Source organism: Acinonyx jubatus, chromosome A2, assembly GCF_027475565.1.
Source record: "Acinonyx jubatus isolate Ajub_Pintada_27869175 chromosome A2, VMU_Ajub_asm_v1.0, whole genome shotgun sequence".
Classification (NCBI taxonomy): Eukaryota; Metazoa; Chordata; class Mammalia; order Carnivora; family Felidae; genus Acinonyx; species Acinonyx jubatus.
The window spans coordinates 38,409,855-38,427,064 of record NC_069383.1 but is presented as its reverse complement, the minus strand read 5'-3'; the positions used below and the strand labels follow the sequence as shown (position 1 = coordinate 38,427,064).

The 17,210-nt window shown below is 38.8% G+C and overlaps 1 protein-coding gene and 1 pseudogene across 10 annotated transcripts in view; one reads left to right on the top strand and one right to left on the bottom strand.

The window, feature by feature from the left end:
- IMMP2L (inner mitochondrial membrane peptidase subunit 2) overlaps positions 1–17,210 on the bottom strand; it is an 873,838-nt gene that overhangs the window by 692,784 nt on the left and 163,844 nt on the right. The gene's annotated exons all lie outside the window — the stretch shown is intronic.
- On the top strand, positions 16,175–17,070 carry LOC128314740 (platelet-activating factor acetylhydrolase IB subunit alpha1-like; annotated as a pseudogene).

Sequence of the window (17,210 nt, the reverse complement as noted above, 5' to 3'; positions counted from 1 at the left end):
GGTTTCTCTAAATCTACACAGAATCAGTGCCTCTTAACAACCTGATATAAAAGGCAGTAGGTTAGTGAGCTCTCTTAAGCCAGGTTAGTATAGAGACCTCTTTTTGACCTCACTTAAGCGATTAGCTAGTTTCTTGAGCGCTTACCATGTATGTAAAATTGCCACATGGTAAGAAAAAAATAAACACAAAAACCTACGATCTCATTTCTTTTTCAGAGATTCCACTTCCCTACTTGGTATTTTTCAGCCTTGTTCTAGACCATCTATTTTATTATACAAGGTCTTTATTTGAGAGTCATCTATTATCACTTTTCAAAAACTGATTTATTATTCAAAAAGCAATTGTGAGACATCAGCAATTTCGGGCAGCTGAAGAAAAGAAACCTCACTCTGAGTCTGTCAGGGAACTCAGGGTGTGAAAGGATATACGATGAGGTGAGGAAGAACAGACTCTCCCTGTTCTCAGAATCACGGTGACTGGAGGAGGCACTCAGTCTTCCATTTTTGGACTCCTCCTCTCCGTCTGCTCTGTCCTTTACCCAGCTACTTCTTTCTCTGTGTGCCCTTTCCCATTCTCTTGTGGTAATGCCTTCTTCGTGGCTGCCACAGCCTCCTGGATTCTACTGCCCTGCCTTCTCTCAGAAATACGCACACTTCTGCATCATTTTATGCACTGCATCCCTCTCCTTAGGAGTGAAGGTCTTAACAAGGGTTCTGATCAGTCTCCTGTAATGCAGCAACTCTGTGGAACAGACTTCTCATGTCCAGTCCTTCCATGACTATGTATCTTTGCTTGCCTTTCTACAGTTAATGGTAAAGATAATGGGGTGACATGATTTATAAAGTTAAAAAAAAAAAACACCTGACAGTATACGCATAAGGTACACTTTGAAAAAGGACTATGGCATAATAGGTGACACATGGTTTCTAAGACACACCGTAACTGTTAGGCACCTTCCATGGGCTGTTCAGCAATAAAGATACTGTCTCACCAGAGAGGCTATATATATAGAAACTTAATTCACAAGTCATGCCACGAAGTTAGGTCATTTCTTTCAAGACACGGGAGGCAAGTGTATATGGCATATATAGAAATTTAAAATTCAAAATGTTGTGAAGAGGCGGGTATGTGTATATGTGTTTTAGAATAAACAAGCTCAGCTTGAGAAACTACTCTTTAAAGCTAAGCAAAACAAACATCCATCCAAACAAAACACACTGTGAAATATATCTACTTTGAAAGTTGAGCCAGTCGGCATCAAATATGCACTGCAAAGGGGCATGTCTTAGACTACAGCTAGTCAACCATAAGGGATCATCTCCATGCTGTGAAACTCAGACTACATTAACAAATGACCACTATCCTGGATGAGAAAGCAATCACCCTGGCAACTACTTTCCAAAGCTTCAGCCTCCCAATCTTGCCAGGGAGGAGCAGGAGAACAGCACAACTCCTAGCCTGACGGTTCTGCTCTGGCCTCACATGTAAAAGTTGCAGGCAACTACAAAACAAAACACGGCATAGAAAACTTTGGGATAAACTTGTCTTAGAGTGAATACTTCTGTAAGAGACTGGAGACACATAAAAAAAAAAGGACAGCCATCTCTTTCTCTCCTTCTTTATGTGGATGAGTGGGCAGAAGGCATATCTGTGATAAGACAGGAGTCACCTTAGAATGAAGCAGATGACAAGGAGAGCAGAGAAGTGATACACAAGTGGGACACAGGTGACACAGTCAAAGCACTAATCAAGCCTCATCTACTCCTGACCAGCTTCTACCTGCACGAAGGAGCCTTGAGGCTTTCATACTTTGAATAAGATATCACTTCATCTGACTCCTGGGACCCCATCGGCATAAACCCTAGGGAGAAGGCAGGAGCTCCAGGTAGGACCACCCCTCCCAGCTTATGCAGCCAGGGACAGGAGTGAAAACTGACAGCCCTTCCCTGCCTCTCAGCAGGGCTCACAACCTTACCATGTTTATAGTCCTGGGGATCATCACAGTTCATCTTATTATTCCCTTTATTTCCCTTTTTCATCAGTTTTCAGGGAAGCTCCAAGGCCAGGTCATATCTAATTCCCACACGGCTCTGTGGGCAGCGAGACAACCCCACAGTAACCAGGGACTCTCCCTCCCTCTTATCTGCTTTATGCTTCCCATGACCACTTATAAATATCTCGTACGCAGATATATACATATCTGGTATGAAATCTATTTCTTGGTTTCTCCCATTAAAATGTAAGCCCTCTGAGGGCAGAGATTTTTGTCTCTTTTGTTAATTACTGTATACTCCACACACTGAGAATACTTTCACATTGTTTGTGAAGACTATCCAAAAGATTTTTTTCAAATGCTAGTTTTTGTAGGGAGCCTGGGTGGCTCGGTCAGTTGAGCATCCGACTTCAGCTCAGGTCAAGATCTCACGGTCCGTGGGTTCGAGCCCCACGTCAGGCAGGCTCTGTGCTGACAGCTCAGAGCCTGGAGCCTGCTTCAATTCTACGTCTCCCTCTCTCTGACCCTCCCCCGTTCATGCTCTGCCTCTCTCTGTCTCAAAAATAAATAAACATTAATATATATGTATATATATATTTTTAAATGCTTGTTTTTGTTTGTTTATTTTTCCTAGACTTTACAGTTTTTAGTCTTTTGGGAGTGAAGAAGGGCTTGACTCACAATATACAGAATTAACATATTCAAAACACATAAATGCTACCAAAAACTATGAATATCAAACTGGAACACTGCTCTGAAATGAGCTATTTTGGCTTCTTTTACTTCCATAATGACACTTCATATAAAATATACATTCTCAATTTGAAAAATTCAAAATTAACTGCTTTTCTGATTATTTCTATAAGGTTTCCATTGTTCGCAATGTATTTTTCAGAACCAAACACATAATAATCATTTTAATGAGCATGTTTTCTATCTTTTATATGGAATATTTTAAAGCTCTAAAATATTCACAAGCATTCTAATTTCCTAAGTGTTAAAAAGGTATAAACAATCATATTTGCCTAAATGTGTTCAAAACATATGTCCATACAAAAACCTGCATAAAAATGTTTATACCAGTTTTATTCCTAATTGCAAAAACTTGGATCAACCAGATATTCTTCAATAGGGGAGTGGATAAACAAACTGTGGCATATCCATACAATGGAATATTATTCAGTAATAAACATAAATGAGCTCTCAAGCTATAAAAAGACATAGAGGAATCTTAAATGCCTATTACTAAGTGAAAGAAGCCAGTCTGAAAAGGTTATACACTGTATGAAATCAACAAAGTGACATTCTAGAGAAGGCACAACAACAAAAGGCAGTAAAAAGATTGGTGGTTACAGGGGTTCACGAGGTGGGGGAGTGGGGTAGGAAGGAGTGAGGGATGAACAGGTAGAGTACTGGGAATTTTTAGGGCAGGAAGGTATGATACTATAATGGCAGATACATAACACTACGCTCTTACCAAAATCCATAAAACTGTACAACACAAAAAAATGAACCCTAATGTAAACTATAGACTTCAGTTGATGATAATGTATCAATATTTGCTCACCAATTATAACACATGTTCCATATTAATGTGAGTTGTTAATAAAATAAACTCTGAGTGTGGTTGGGGAGGTATATGAGAAATATCTAAGGAAATTTAAGCTCTAATAGCCATCCCCTTCCTTCCCAGTCTACCTAAGAGGTCATGAACTCTATGTATGGGCATGGATATTAAGAGACACTATTGTTTTACACTAGAAAAACAAAACATAGAAAAATCTGAGCAGTCAGAATTTGTGATCAGTTTCATTTTCCTGTCACAAATACCCATAAATCTATATACATAAAGTAAATGACTAGTCAGGATAAAAATGAAAATCAAGTGTTGATTTCTTCTGTCTTGTTATTTGTTGGGGGAAGTGGCCTAATAAAATTGTCTAGTTTTCTCATTACAGAGAAGGAAATGATTTACCCCAAAACACTTAAAAGTGACATAAATGATGGTGGGGGGGACCCACCACATATAGGAAAAGAGTGATCACATGCCTTTTGCACCGTGATTGTTAAATAAGTATTTATTAAACTTCTCTGCAACTATATGCCAGGGAAAGGGGAAAAAAAACACATTTTCCATGAAAAGGAAAAAATATTAGAGATGGTCAGAAAAGTTACTATAATAGAGGTCAAGGAGTGTGGCATGCTGGAATAAAGGCTGATACCACCAGCCAGGCAGCACTGTTTTGAAAACTGGATGAGAAGATGTTTGTAAATGTACTTGGCAAATACCAGGTAGTAAAAACACAAAATTGAGGAAAACACTGGGTAAAGGAGAGAAAACTATCTTTCAATGCTGCAAAGTAGGGCTAAGTAGAAAAGAGGCAATACAGTCAGGATCCCCTTTCCTGGTTCCTTGATGCTCCATGTTCTGCCACTTGCAAAACTGCTCAGGGGTAGATTTTAATTCATTATTTTTCTTGACAACTTCAGTTATTACTTTTGCTAATGCTTTTAAGTCCCTCCAAGAGACAAATAGGTTAGTGAAGATTATGAACTAAAGGAAAATGCCTTCAAGGATGGGATGAGGATAGAATGAATTCTTACACCAAAAAAAAAAAAGCAAGATTTGATTCTACATATTTTACAAATTAATTTCTCCTCTGCTGAGTACAGTGGTTCATAAATCAACTGACTCCTAAGAATGAACGAAGAACACAGGGAAATCCATCAGTGATTTAAATGAACCTATTTTTAAGTTAAGGACAAGAATGGCTTATGTTTTAGAAAACACTGTTTTGAACCAAATCAAAGCTTCAAAATGCTTTCCTGTTCCTGCTTTGTTAATCATGGAGGAACAATTGCTAAGTACTCTTTCTGATTCTAGGTTCGCTCTGACCCTTTCCACTTTAGTCTTCAGTGAAGACCCCATTTAGTTCCTGAAAAAAACCAAACCCTCATTTTTAGTCACTTCAAATTATTTAATGGGAGCTGCTTTGAACTATCCAAGCACAAGCCAGTCCTTAAAAATTGCTCACATGCTAGAGTTTGACAGTGTCATAAGTGCCTATAAATATTGAATAATGCAAATTGGTAACCTGTTGACAATGCATTTGCATAAATCAAGAGACTACTTGTGTAATAAATTCACATCTGACCTTTTTAACCTTTCCTACTATTGATCACTCTGCAGCTGCTAAGGTCCTAGACTAGGCTTATGTCAGTTTAAAAAAAAAAAAAAACAGGAAGGAAAGAATGGCTTTATAGGAGAATGCATGAGAAAAAGCTATAGAATGTGGTGGTAAGTTAGTTCTGGGGAGGAAAAAAAAATCCAACACTGACAAGGCTTAGCAATTCTACAAAATTCACTTTTCCAAGTCCATGCTATCTCCACATTATTATTGTCCTTTTGTCTAACAATCACAACCATCTGATGTATAAGGCATCATAAGGCTCCCTGCATTTTTCACAGTATTAAGGCAAGAAAGCAATCCATATAGTTCTCATCAACTTAAAACCAAAGGACAGTCAAATCCTGAGAGTCAGACTAGTAAAGACATAAGTAAAATGGCTTGGGTCGTAAATCAAAGGCTAATAGAGCCTGAACACATGAGTCTGACCCGTTAATAGTATTGTCTCCTAGCTTGGTAACCCAAGTGAGAAAACAAAGTGTAGGGGTTATCACCGGTGCAAAGACACTGGACGCTGCATCTGATATGAGCTGTAACTATCTCATTGTCCAGAAAACTTCTTACATGAAATCAGGTAAAACTGTTAGCACTAGGACTACACTTCTGTCTTCAGGAAAAAGAAAATATGAAACTTGCACTTTGGGTACATTTACGAATGATACCATGATCAAATAGACTTGAATATTTTGGGTTAATGCTTAAAATTCCTACCAGGGTTTTGCCTCTTTCACAGCAGAGGTCATGCATAGCAGTGCTGTCTCCCACCTACTCGGGAGGTGCTGAGCAAGAGATTCTTAACTGAATGATTAACTCAGCAGAAGTCCCAGGATGGAAACTATAGACTAAAAGTCCTCTCTATCAGCACACAAGAGGCACGTTTGCCAAGTATCAAAGAGAATAAGCTTATTGAGTGTTGCTGTAGAGGAGAGGCAGATGGAATGATAAAAGCTACCAGCAAACATGAAAAAGCATCAAACAAAATAACGGTCTTGTGAGATGGTGGCACTCCTGCCACCAAAGAAGTGGTTCTCACTCCACACTCTTAAAATTTTGTTTCCTAGGCCCAGTACACAACTGGCTTATTTATGAAGTCGGAGGTGAAGCCTGCCAATATGCAATTCCAACAAACAACTGAGTTGATTCTGATGTAGGTGTAAAACAACATGCCATCCTGGCTAAACAACCAGGCCTTAACAAACCTGTGGACCGATCACCCACATCAGGTAGAAGTGACACTTGATGAACTATGAGATCCCTTTGAAATTTAAGCGTCTTTATTTCTCTAAGATCGTGAAGGCAGGTAAAGCAAACTAGCAACAACAATACAATAAACCTAAGAACATATATGACCTAACACGTTATTACAGTGCCATGTCTAAGAAACCAAGCCCTGGGTTTAATATGGCCTGGGTTCAAATCCTATACCACTTACTAGCTCTGTGATCTTAAGCAAATTACTTATCTTCTCTAAGCTCCTTTTTTTCTTTTTTAATGGCATAATACTCAGCTCACAGAGAAATTATGAGTAACTAACTTTGTGTTACACACTCACCCAAAATTATAAAAAATAAAAAGTAATGAAAAGGAAAAAATGAAAAAAAATTGACATGGTTTTTAGTTCAAAAAATTATAAAAGTGAAAAAAAATCCTAACTACATATATGTGTGTGTGTATAGCCATATGTGTGTATACATATGTGTGTATACATATGCCGTGTGTGTATACATATGCATGTGTGTGTGTGTGTGTGTGTAGCCAAGTCAGTGCATATGAAAATATTCAACATCAAAAGCCATCAAATAAATGCAAATCAAAATCACAATGAGATACCACTTTACACCCACTACTAGGATGGCTATAATCAAAAAGACATTTAACACATTAACAAAGATGTGAAGAAAGAGAAACCTCCCTACACTGTTGGCGAGATTATAGAATGGTGCAGCCACTTTAGAAAAACAGTTTGGCAGTTCTTCAAATGTTTAAACATAGAGTTACTATGTGATCCAGCAATTCCACTCCTAACTATATACCCCAGAGAACTGAAAACAGGTAGTCAAACAAAAATCTGTAGTGGAAGGTTCATAGCGGCATTATTCATAATAGGCAAAAGGGGGTAACAATCCAAATGTCCATTCACTGATGAGTTGATAAATAAAATGTGGTATATTCCTATAATGGAATAATATTATTCAGCCATAAAAAGGAATAAAGTACTGACATATGCTACAACATCATGAACCTTGAAAATACTGTGCTGGGGCGCCTGGGTGGCTCAGGCGGTTAAGCGTTCGACTTCAGCTCAGGTCACGATCTCGCGGTCCGTGAGTTCGAGCCCCGCGTCGGGCTCTGGGCTGATGGCTCAGAGCCTGGAGCCTGCTTCCGATTCTGTGTCTCCCTCTCTCTCTGTCCTTCCCCCATTCATGCTCTGTCTCTCTCTGTCTCAAAAATAAATAAACGTTAAAAAAAAAATTAAAAAAAAAAAAAGAAAATACTGTGCTAAGTGAAGGAAGTCAATAACAAAGAACCACATGTTGTATAATTCTATTTGTATGTAATGTTCAGAATGCAGAAATCTATGGAGACGGATGGCAGATTCGTGGCTGTTAGGGGCTGAGAGTGGAGAGATGGCTTGGAGGTGATGGCTAAGGGATATGGAGTTCCTTTTTGGGGTTATGAAAGTATTATAAAATTGATTGGACTGGTCAATGTACAACTTTGTGACTAATACTATGCCATTGAATTCTACACTATTATACTATAGATGGAAAACATCCTTCTGTAGTAGAAATCTCTGATGCTCTTCATACCCTGTACCCTTTGGATGGTGAACTGCCATCCAAACCCTACCTTCCCTCCCCATTTTATGTCATTCTAATAGGGCTATCAGGGAAGTCTTCAAACCCCACTTCTGCCATGGAAACTACTCACAAATTACTGCCACTTAACTCTGAGCTGTATCTATTTCTATGCTTCCTGAGGCCTACTCATTCAACTCAATTTTCTTTTTTTTTTAATTTTTTTAAATTTTTTTTAATGTTTATTTTTGAGAGAAAGAAAGAGAAAGACAGAGTGTGAGTGGAGGAGGGACAAAAAGAGAGGGAGACACAGTATCCAAGCAGGCTCCAGGCTCCCAGCTGTCAGCAGACAGCACGATGCAGGGCTCAAACTCAAGACCTGCAAGATCATGACCTGAGCTGAAGTCAAATGCTCAATCAACTGATCCACCCAGGCGCCCAAGAAAGGAGCTTTAAAGATAGAAAGACCTAATTTTAATCTTAGATTTGCCATTTACTATCACAGTGCTCTTGGGTGATTATAATAACAATACCTGCCTTCAAGGATCATTTTTTTGAGAAAATAATTGAGATAATAAGATTTACTCTCAACCCAGAGTCTGCTTTGGATTCTGTGCCTCCCTTTCTCTCTTCCCCTCCCCCACTCACACTCTGTCTCTCTCTCTCTCTCTCAAAAATATGTAAACATTAAAAAAAAAATTTTTTTTTAGGGGTGTGGCTGGCTCAGTTGGTTAAGCTTCTGACTTTACCTCAGGTCATGATCTCATGGTTCGTGGTTCGAGTGCCACGTCGGGCTCTATGCTGACAGCTCAGAACCTGGAGCCCACTTCAGATTCTGTGTCTCCCTCTCTCTCTGCCCGTCCCCTGCTCGCACTCTGTCTCTCTCTGTCAAAAATACATAAACATTAAAAACATTTTTTTTAACGTTTATTTACTTTTGAAACAGAGAGAGACAGAGCATGAACGGGGGAGGGTCAGAGAGAGAGAGACACAGAATCCGAAACAGGCTCCAGGCTCTGAGCTGTCAGCACAGAGCCCAACGCGGGGCTCGAACTCACGGACTGCGAGATCATGACCCGAGCCGAAGTCGGCCGCCTAACCGACTGAGCCACCCAGGCGCCCCTAAAAACATTTTTTAAATAAATAAATAAATAAATAAATAAATAAATAAATAAATAAATAAATAAATAAGTCTTTAAAGCTCCTTTCTTAACCAATACTTCTGGAATGTAAAAAGATTTTAATGAGTAGCTGAAGAATTGAAGCAAAAGCATTTTTATAATATTCATTTGCATTAAAACACCTATATTTACAAAGCAACAAATCAATTTTCAGAATCAGCACAGTTATATAAACCTGAGGTCTTTACTTCTTGGCACTGGAGAACTTAACACTATCAATTTCATTAGCACTCTGATAAAGGTGAAATCAAATTAATTCAAGCCACCTACTTGATAAACTTGTGATCTTTATAAACACAAAAAACAGATTAGTATAGACTCCTAATGATGTAATTATTCTGCAACAGAAATAGGTACACAATTCCATAATAATGCAAAATAATATAAAATACACTGTAATTACTACTGAATTGTTACACAGTAGATCTTTCCATATTTATCCATATTTATCCATATTTAATTAAAATGATATTTATCAAAAGGCTAATGAGACCATTTTGAATCCCATTTACTGAAAGGCTAATGAGACAGTAGAATATGAGCTGTTTATTAACTGAAGAACAAGATATGTGGCATCTATACACAGTAAGAGAAGACCAGAATTAAAAAATAAAATATCACTGAAAGCTTCTCATAAACCTTACAGTAGAAAAAGTCATGTTGGAGATAAGAAAGACCATGTACAACGTCAGCTTCCCACTTAAACTGATAGGTAAATGAAAATGTATACTCTAGTCAAAGGACTTATCTAATGAGAGTATACAAATTATTATTCCATTTTCCAGGATTGCAGTTGTTATAGGCATTTAAATACAAGTCATTTTACAGTTAAACGATAGGCCATGATGCTTCCAAGGCAAAATAAAACTTTGTAACACTGCATCTAAAACAATCTCACATTAGATCGCTACACCTCAGAAAAGCACTGTTGATATTTCACTGAGCCAAAAAAGAAAGTTCCCTTATCACGCGAATAGAGTGGAAAGTAACCATGCTGAAAGGCAAGTGGAAAGCCAAGTCATTTTCTGAAAGAATAATAATTAACAATAACTATGTCCCTGAAGGCTTTCAGCTTCAAAAACAGAAAATTCCAGAGATATTGAAATGACACATATTATCAAAACCTAAATAACAAAACTGTTTAGTATGTAAATGCAAACTATTTGTTCATCAAATAAACAGGAACTCGTTTTAAGAGAAAGTTAAAAAAAAGTAGGTCAGTTCAAGTTTGGATTTTTTGGATGAAATAGCAACTTTCTAAGCCAAGACCTTCGTTAAATATTTCCCAATATTCATAAAAAGATTCATACACATACAGAAAGTTTAGGTGAAAAATACTATATATACATATGCTGCATTTGGCAACTCTACAGGTAATTTAGTATTAGGAATTATCTGAACAAAAATATTAAGTAAATTACTAGAAGAGGGAAAAAATAGCTCCATCAAAAACCAAAGTATAATACTCAACATAAATTAACAGGAAAGAATTACATCATTACAAATTTAATTGTTAGGAAAAAGCGATACTTTATTATTTCACCTAAATAATTTGAAGACACTTCAGAGTAAAACATCTTCTTGTTAACACTTATTCGATAGTATATTTATTAGTTGTCATATTAAGGCCCTGCCAATAGAGGCTTTAAATATTTATTAAGAAACACCTCCAAACATTCAAAATGAGATTATACTTAATATCTTCAAAGAATCTGAAATAGCATATTATATATTTATTGACTCCTAGAACATGCTCCAGCCAGATAATGATCTTTGGTCAAAGTAAGAGCAGTCCTGTCATGTGGGCCTCCCCACATAGACTGGAAATGGCACTCGGCACTCAGAATGTAATAAAAGCAAAACTGTTCACCTAAGGAGAAGTGAAAGGACTAGTTCTGTTTAGATTTTTATTTTTCTTTAAAATTTTAGTCTCTTGAAATCCAACTTCTTGAGTTAATACACAGCTATTAAAAAGCAGCAGACTTGTAATCAATACCTTCACTAACAGCTATTCCCCAGGCTCTCTTAAATACAAGCACCAGAGTTTTGCAAGATGGAAAATACCCAATTAGGTTTTCCCGAACCAATTTAGCTTGTCCGGCTATTGAGTATTTTGACAAAAAATATATTCACACTCTTGAGTTTGTGAGAGAAAAATTAGCCCTTTAATTAGCAGTAAAGCTAGTCTAGAAATGAGCCATCTGGCTTATCTCTGATATACTCTGAGATTGTATCATGTCATCAGAAAATTTTTTAAATACCAGGCACAATTTGCTAACCTCAGAGTACAAACTTAACTTCGGCTCCCTTCATAGAAACTAACAGACCTGTTTCTCTCAAGTATTTGAGTGGATTCTAAGTGAAAACCATCAAGTTGTTCTCACTGCTATCCATTTTCCATGTTGCCAGAAGAAGAGAATATTCAGCTCCTTATCTGATATCCTTATTCAGATATAAGTAGAACTGGGAATAGGAAAACCTTGTTATCACCCAGGAGCTTGTATTTCAGTCAACGAGGGCTGAGACAACACTGCACAAACTGTTGTAGCTAATTAACACTGATGGTTAAAGTGATGCCTTTGAACCCATGTGAACAGCTCTTCCGGACTTGAGTTAGTCAGTAAATATGTACTGAGCACACACATTGCACCAGGCATTGGACTTGTCACAAAAAAAGAAACAAATAAGGATTTTTAAAAAAGAGAAGGATATATAGAGTCTGGGTAGGAGATATATGCGCGCGCGCGCACACACACACACACACACACACATACACATACACAAAATAATAAAATCTGGTAAATGCTGTAGTAGACTCACGTGTAAGATTGCTGCCAGTATAGACCTGTGTTTTCCAAAATAGGTATTCTGACTTATTTTGTGAGCCTTAGAATCAATATAATCAGTTACGATCAGTTTTTTTTTAACATAATGGATTAAACACTATAATGTACCTCATGAAATAAAACACTGTTTTGAACTTCTGTTCCAGCTTTTCATAGATATAAATTTAGGTATGGACACAGAGATTTAAGTATAGCTGTAGACAAAAATATAGGAAGACACACACATATACACATATCTTGGCCACAGTGTAAAATATGCTTCTTACTTGGTATGGGCAAAAACCTTGAAAGCCACAAGTATATGAAATTTGCCTGATAACTCAAGGCAGGATTCATAAAGGAAACAGCATTCGGGTTGATGCCATATGAAAAAGTTTGTACAGTAGAAAGATAGAAGGCTTCCAGAAAAAGAGAACAGGGTATATATAGGTTGAGTACATTGAAATGTGATTAGGGCTACATGTTGAAATAACATTTTGGATATACTGGATCAAATAAAATGTATTATTAAAATCAATTTTCACCTCTTTTAGCTTTTTAAAATGTGGCTAATAGAATATGTAAAATTACATATATGGCGTACATAACAAAGTTCAATTGAATAGTAATGGTGCAGATGATGAACTAGAGAAGGAAATTATACTAGCAGTGATGAGGCCAAAGTTAGGCTACTGAAATAGCCAAGATGAGAGAAGATGACAGTCTGGTCCAGAACAGTAAGAATGGAGAGGAATAGGAGAGAAAAGTTCAAGAGAAGAAAACAAAGTAGAGAAACAAAACTTGGTGGTTGGCTGGATATAAGGGATAAGGGAGAAGAAGCCATGTATCCATTCATTCATCTAAACATCACATTGCATGCCTAGGATATGGTAGGTACATGTACCGTGCTGGTTGTGCTATAGTGAGCCAAACGAAGTCTGAAATGCTTATCAACATTCTGAGCTGGGAATGGAGTCAAGGTTGTTATCACAAACTGAAATAGCACATAAAAGAGGAGGAAGAGTTCTGTTATCATCACATGTATCTATCATCTCATTCTTGGACATTCCTTTATTTATCTTCTTCTATGGTCTAGGATATTTAATAGAATATCTGAGAAGCAATGGGTGTCAGGAAAAAGGTCCAAGCTGAAGCTAGAAAGTTTGGACTTATATATAATTGGCAGATGATCCCTAGGAGGGGTTCCGAGCATTCACAGGGAGGCTGTAGAAATGATAAGGGCCATGAGTCCAAATAAGAACACTAAGGACACTAAAAAGGAGAAAAAGGATAGAGAGCAAGTCCCCTAACAGAGAGAAGCAAATATGAAGGAGAAAAATCCATGAAGGGTAGAGTCCCAAAAACCAAAAAAGAACATTCATTAGAATCAAGTAAGAAGAGTAGTTTCAAAGAGGCACTGGAAGAACATTTAACATTTACAAGTCAAAGATGGATGAACTTCATGAAGGTGATCCCAGCAGAGTGGTGTAGAACACAGGGAGGCAAAGAAGTAGAGAGGCCAGGTAAAGACATCTGTTTCTAGAACCCTACTTGTGAGCAAAAGAATGATAAAGTAGTGAGCACAGAATCAAGGGAGGGGTCTGGGTGCTTTCATCTTCTTGTTTTGACTCGAGGGAGACTTGAACATGTTCAAAAGCTCGGAAAAGCAATCAGGACAGAGGGGTAGTTTAAAAGGGAAGCAATGAAATAACTAATGGAACAAAAGCCTAAGGAGCTCGGGAAGGAGAAGACCTAGGACACAGGTGCACAGGCAACTTTGACTAGGAGAAAACATCTCTTCCCCAAAGATGGAAGTGAAGGTGGCTAAAGAGATGGCAATCAATTCAGATGCAGGTAAAAACTCTTTCAGTATTAAGGGGCGCCTGGGTGACTCCGTCGGTTAGACGTCCAACTTTGGCTCAGGTCATGATTTCGTGGTTCATGGGTTCAAGCCCCACATCGGGTTCTGTGCTGGCAGCTCAGAGCCTGGAGCCTGCTTCAGATTCTGGGTCTCCCTCTCTCTCTCTGCCCCTCCCCCACTTGTACTCTGTCTCTCTCTCAAAAATAAACAAAACATTTTAAAAAAAGAAACTCAGTATTAAAATACTACTCAGGTTATAAAGTAATCACTGGGCTCCTTTGGTTAATGGTAACCACAAATGTGGGTCCAAGGTGGTTCCATGGATCTGATTCATACCTATGTAGCGTAAATGCACTAAAGCCAAAGGCACAGACTTCACACTAAGAGCAAGTCAACTTCCATCTACTGCATGGCCCATGATTTACTTTGCTCTAAAAACAAAACAAAACAAAAACCCTGTAAGAAGTGATTATCATTAGTCTTAAAGAGGAAAGAAGGGAGAAAATGGAGGCTAATGTGTATCATATGCAGGAAACCCTCAGGTCCCTCTAGGATTTCCACCTGCGTACATCTGGAGTGGAAGGTGTGGGACAGAGCTTTCCTCCTCTCCACTTAGACCCTCAAAAGCTCCTTCCCAAGGGAAGAGTCCCAGCTATCACACTGAGCCACAGTTTAAACCATCTGGTAGAATGACTGTGACTTAAAGATGAGAACCCAGAATTCCCTCTACCTCTACTCTTAATATTTCTGGTTTTGGACTAGTGAGCATGAATGCCTAGGCAGGCTCTATACTCCTAGCAACACAGTCATAATCATTTTGTGTGATTAAAAAAAAAATCAGACCTGGAGCTCCTCACCCCATCTCTGCCTGAGTCTCTCCACTTACAATTGAAGAGGTAAGGGGGTTGTACCTCATTGGAGCAAGAAACACAGGTAAGCCTCCAAACCCAAGCCTCACTGTCCAACAACCTTCCCTGGAAAAGCCAGAGATTAAAGGTTACCAAATATTCTTTCAGCTATGAAGCAGCACTTTATTTCCCTGATGGCTTCTATGCTTTTTTATAAATCCATTCTTCAGAACTGCAGAAAGCAGAAAGGGTAAAAGTAGGTAATTAAAACATCAAAATCTTAACTTAAAACTCCCTTACTCAAAAGCCCTTAGTAACAGACAAACGAAAATTTACACAAAGTTTTTCTGCCTCATTATTTTTCATTTTTCTTTTCCTTAGTCTGACTCTCCTGAAGTCCTCTCTCCTTCTTTCAATATGTTCAAGTCCATGAATATCTACTTCATATGTCACCTTCTTGATCTAGGAAGCCGTCTCTGAACCATTCAGTTAAAGTATCACTGCCTCATCTATGCTCTCATAGGCCTTGCTTATGTATCTATTAAATCCTTACTTACTCAATTGTATCTTCCCTAGTAAATCAGATGAAGGTTGAAACATTCACCTGTGCGTCCTCGACCAGAGCACTTTGTCCAGGCTGGTCCCTGCTCTAAGCCACAATTCATCTCTTCGTCCCCTGAAATCTTACAGCACTTCGTGCGGCAGCAACTGGGCCCAGCAGTCCTCCACCAGCAGGACTTTTTCGGAAGAAGGAAGAAAGCAAATAAAGAAAAGAAAAGTAGAAGAGAAAGAGACCTAGAAGGATTTTGTATCATGGATAACCAATCTGAAGTAATCTTACTGCCCAGACTGGAAGAACTCAAGGAGCAATCTTTTGACTCCTCAGCCAATCACTGTTCTGTTTGGCCTGGAGCTATGGGAAATTTTAAATCACAAGGCTAGAAGGAAGATCCACAGGCAGTGAAAATGAGTCATGAAGCAGTCAGTGGGACTGAGGCCCCAAAGACAGCCAGCAGTTGTGGTTGTACCCCAGATTTTCAGAAAGTGTATTTTATACACATATTTTTTAACTGGTTAAAGTATGTTAGGAAGCATACAGATTATATTTAATAAATATGAATTTTCTAACTTGATTAATAATGGCAAAAATGAATTTCTAACTTAATTATTAATAATGGCAAAGCACCTTATAAAGTACATGACAGCACACAAAGTACTTCTAAACCCCTCCATTTTACACTTGAGGAAATGAAGTCTCAGATAATTTGGAGGAGTTCTGTTAAGGCCTCATTCAACAACAAATATTAAATAAATACCTTCTATATGCAATGTGCTGGGATTGAAGCAGTCCTGCTTTCATGGAGCTTTTTCTTATGGGAAAGACAGATAATAAAATAAATAAAATATATAGTATGTCAAATGGTGCTACTGGGAAAATAAAGCAAGGTGTGTAGGAAATAGGGGTTTTAAATAAGACGGCCAAAGAAGGACTTAATGGCAAAATGACATTTGAGCAGACACCCTAATGGAGAGGAAAAAAACCAAGTGGTTGGTGTTCTAATCTGAACTGTAACCCAAATCTTGGATTGCTACTGCTTATGTTATTTCAAATACCACAATTTGCCTTGAAAGAAGACATTGGGGCCCACAGGAGCTGCAGCACCAATATGAATGGAGAGGAGAGCCCAGCCAGCAATCCATGCTGGTGCAAAACGTCAGACTCTGGATGTCCCTGCACCATTGGTCTATAGTCGACAGCAAAGATAAGGAACCTGAAGTCGTCTTTATTGGGGACTCCCTGGTCCAGCTAATGTACCAGTGCAAGATCTGGCAGAAGCTCTTTTCTCCCCTTCACACACTTAACTTTGGCATTGGCAGTGGCAGCATACAACATGTGCTTCAGTGGCTGGAGAATGTGGAGCTGCAACGAATCCAGCCCAAGATTGTGGTGGTCTCGGTGGGTACCAACAACCAAGGCCCATAGCAGAGCAAGTGACTGATGACTGGTGAACCAAGGGCAGCCCAGGCCCAAGTCATGATGCTGGGCCTGCTTCCCAGGAGCCAGCACCCTAATATACTTCATGAGAAAAACCAGTGGGTGAATGAGCTGGTCCAGACGGCACTGGCTGGCCACCCACAGGCCCAATTTCTGGATGCCGACCCTAGTTTTCTGCACTCAGACAGTACCATAAGTCACCATGAAATGTACAAAAATGGGAATCTGAGCCGCCTGGGCTATACCCCTGTCTGTTGGGGCCTGCACTCCCTGCTTCCGCATTTGCTGGCCCAAGGGCAGAACCAGGGTGTCTCCCTGCCAGAGACTATAACCTAAGCATCCTCCTTCCCCAACATTAAATTCTCATTCCTCAAAAAAAGAAGAAGAAAGAGGAGGAGCAGGAAGAGAAGAAAGAGAAGGAAGAGAGGGAGGAGGAGAAGGAGGAGGAGGAGGAGAGGGAGAAGGAAGAGGGAGAGGAAGAGGAGGAGAAGGAAGAGGAAGAGGAAAAGGAGAAGGAGA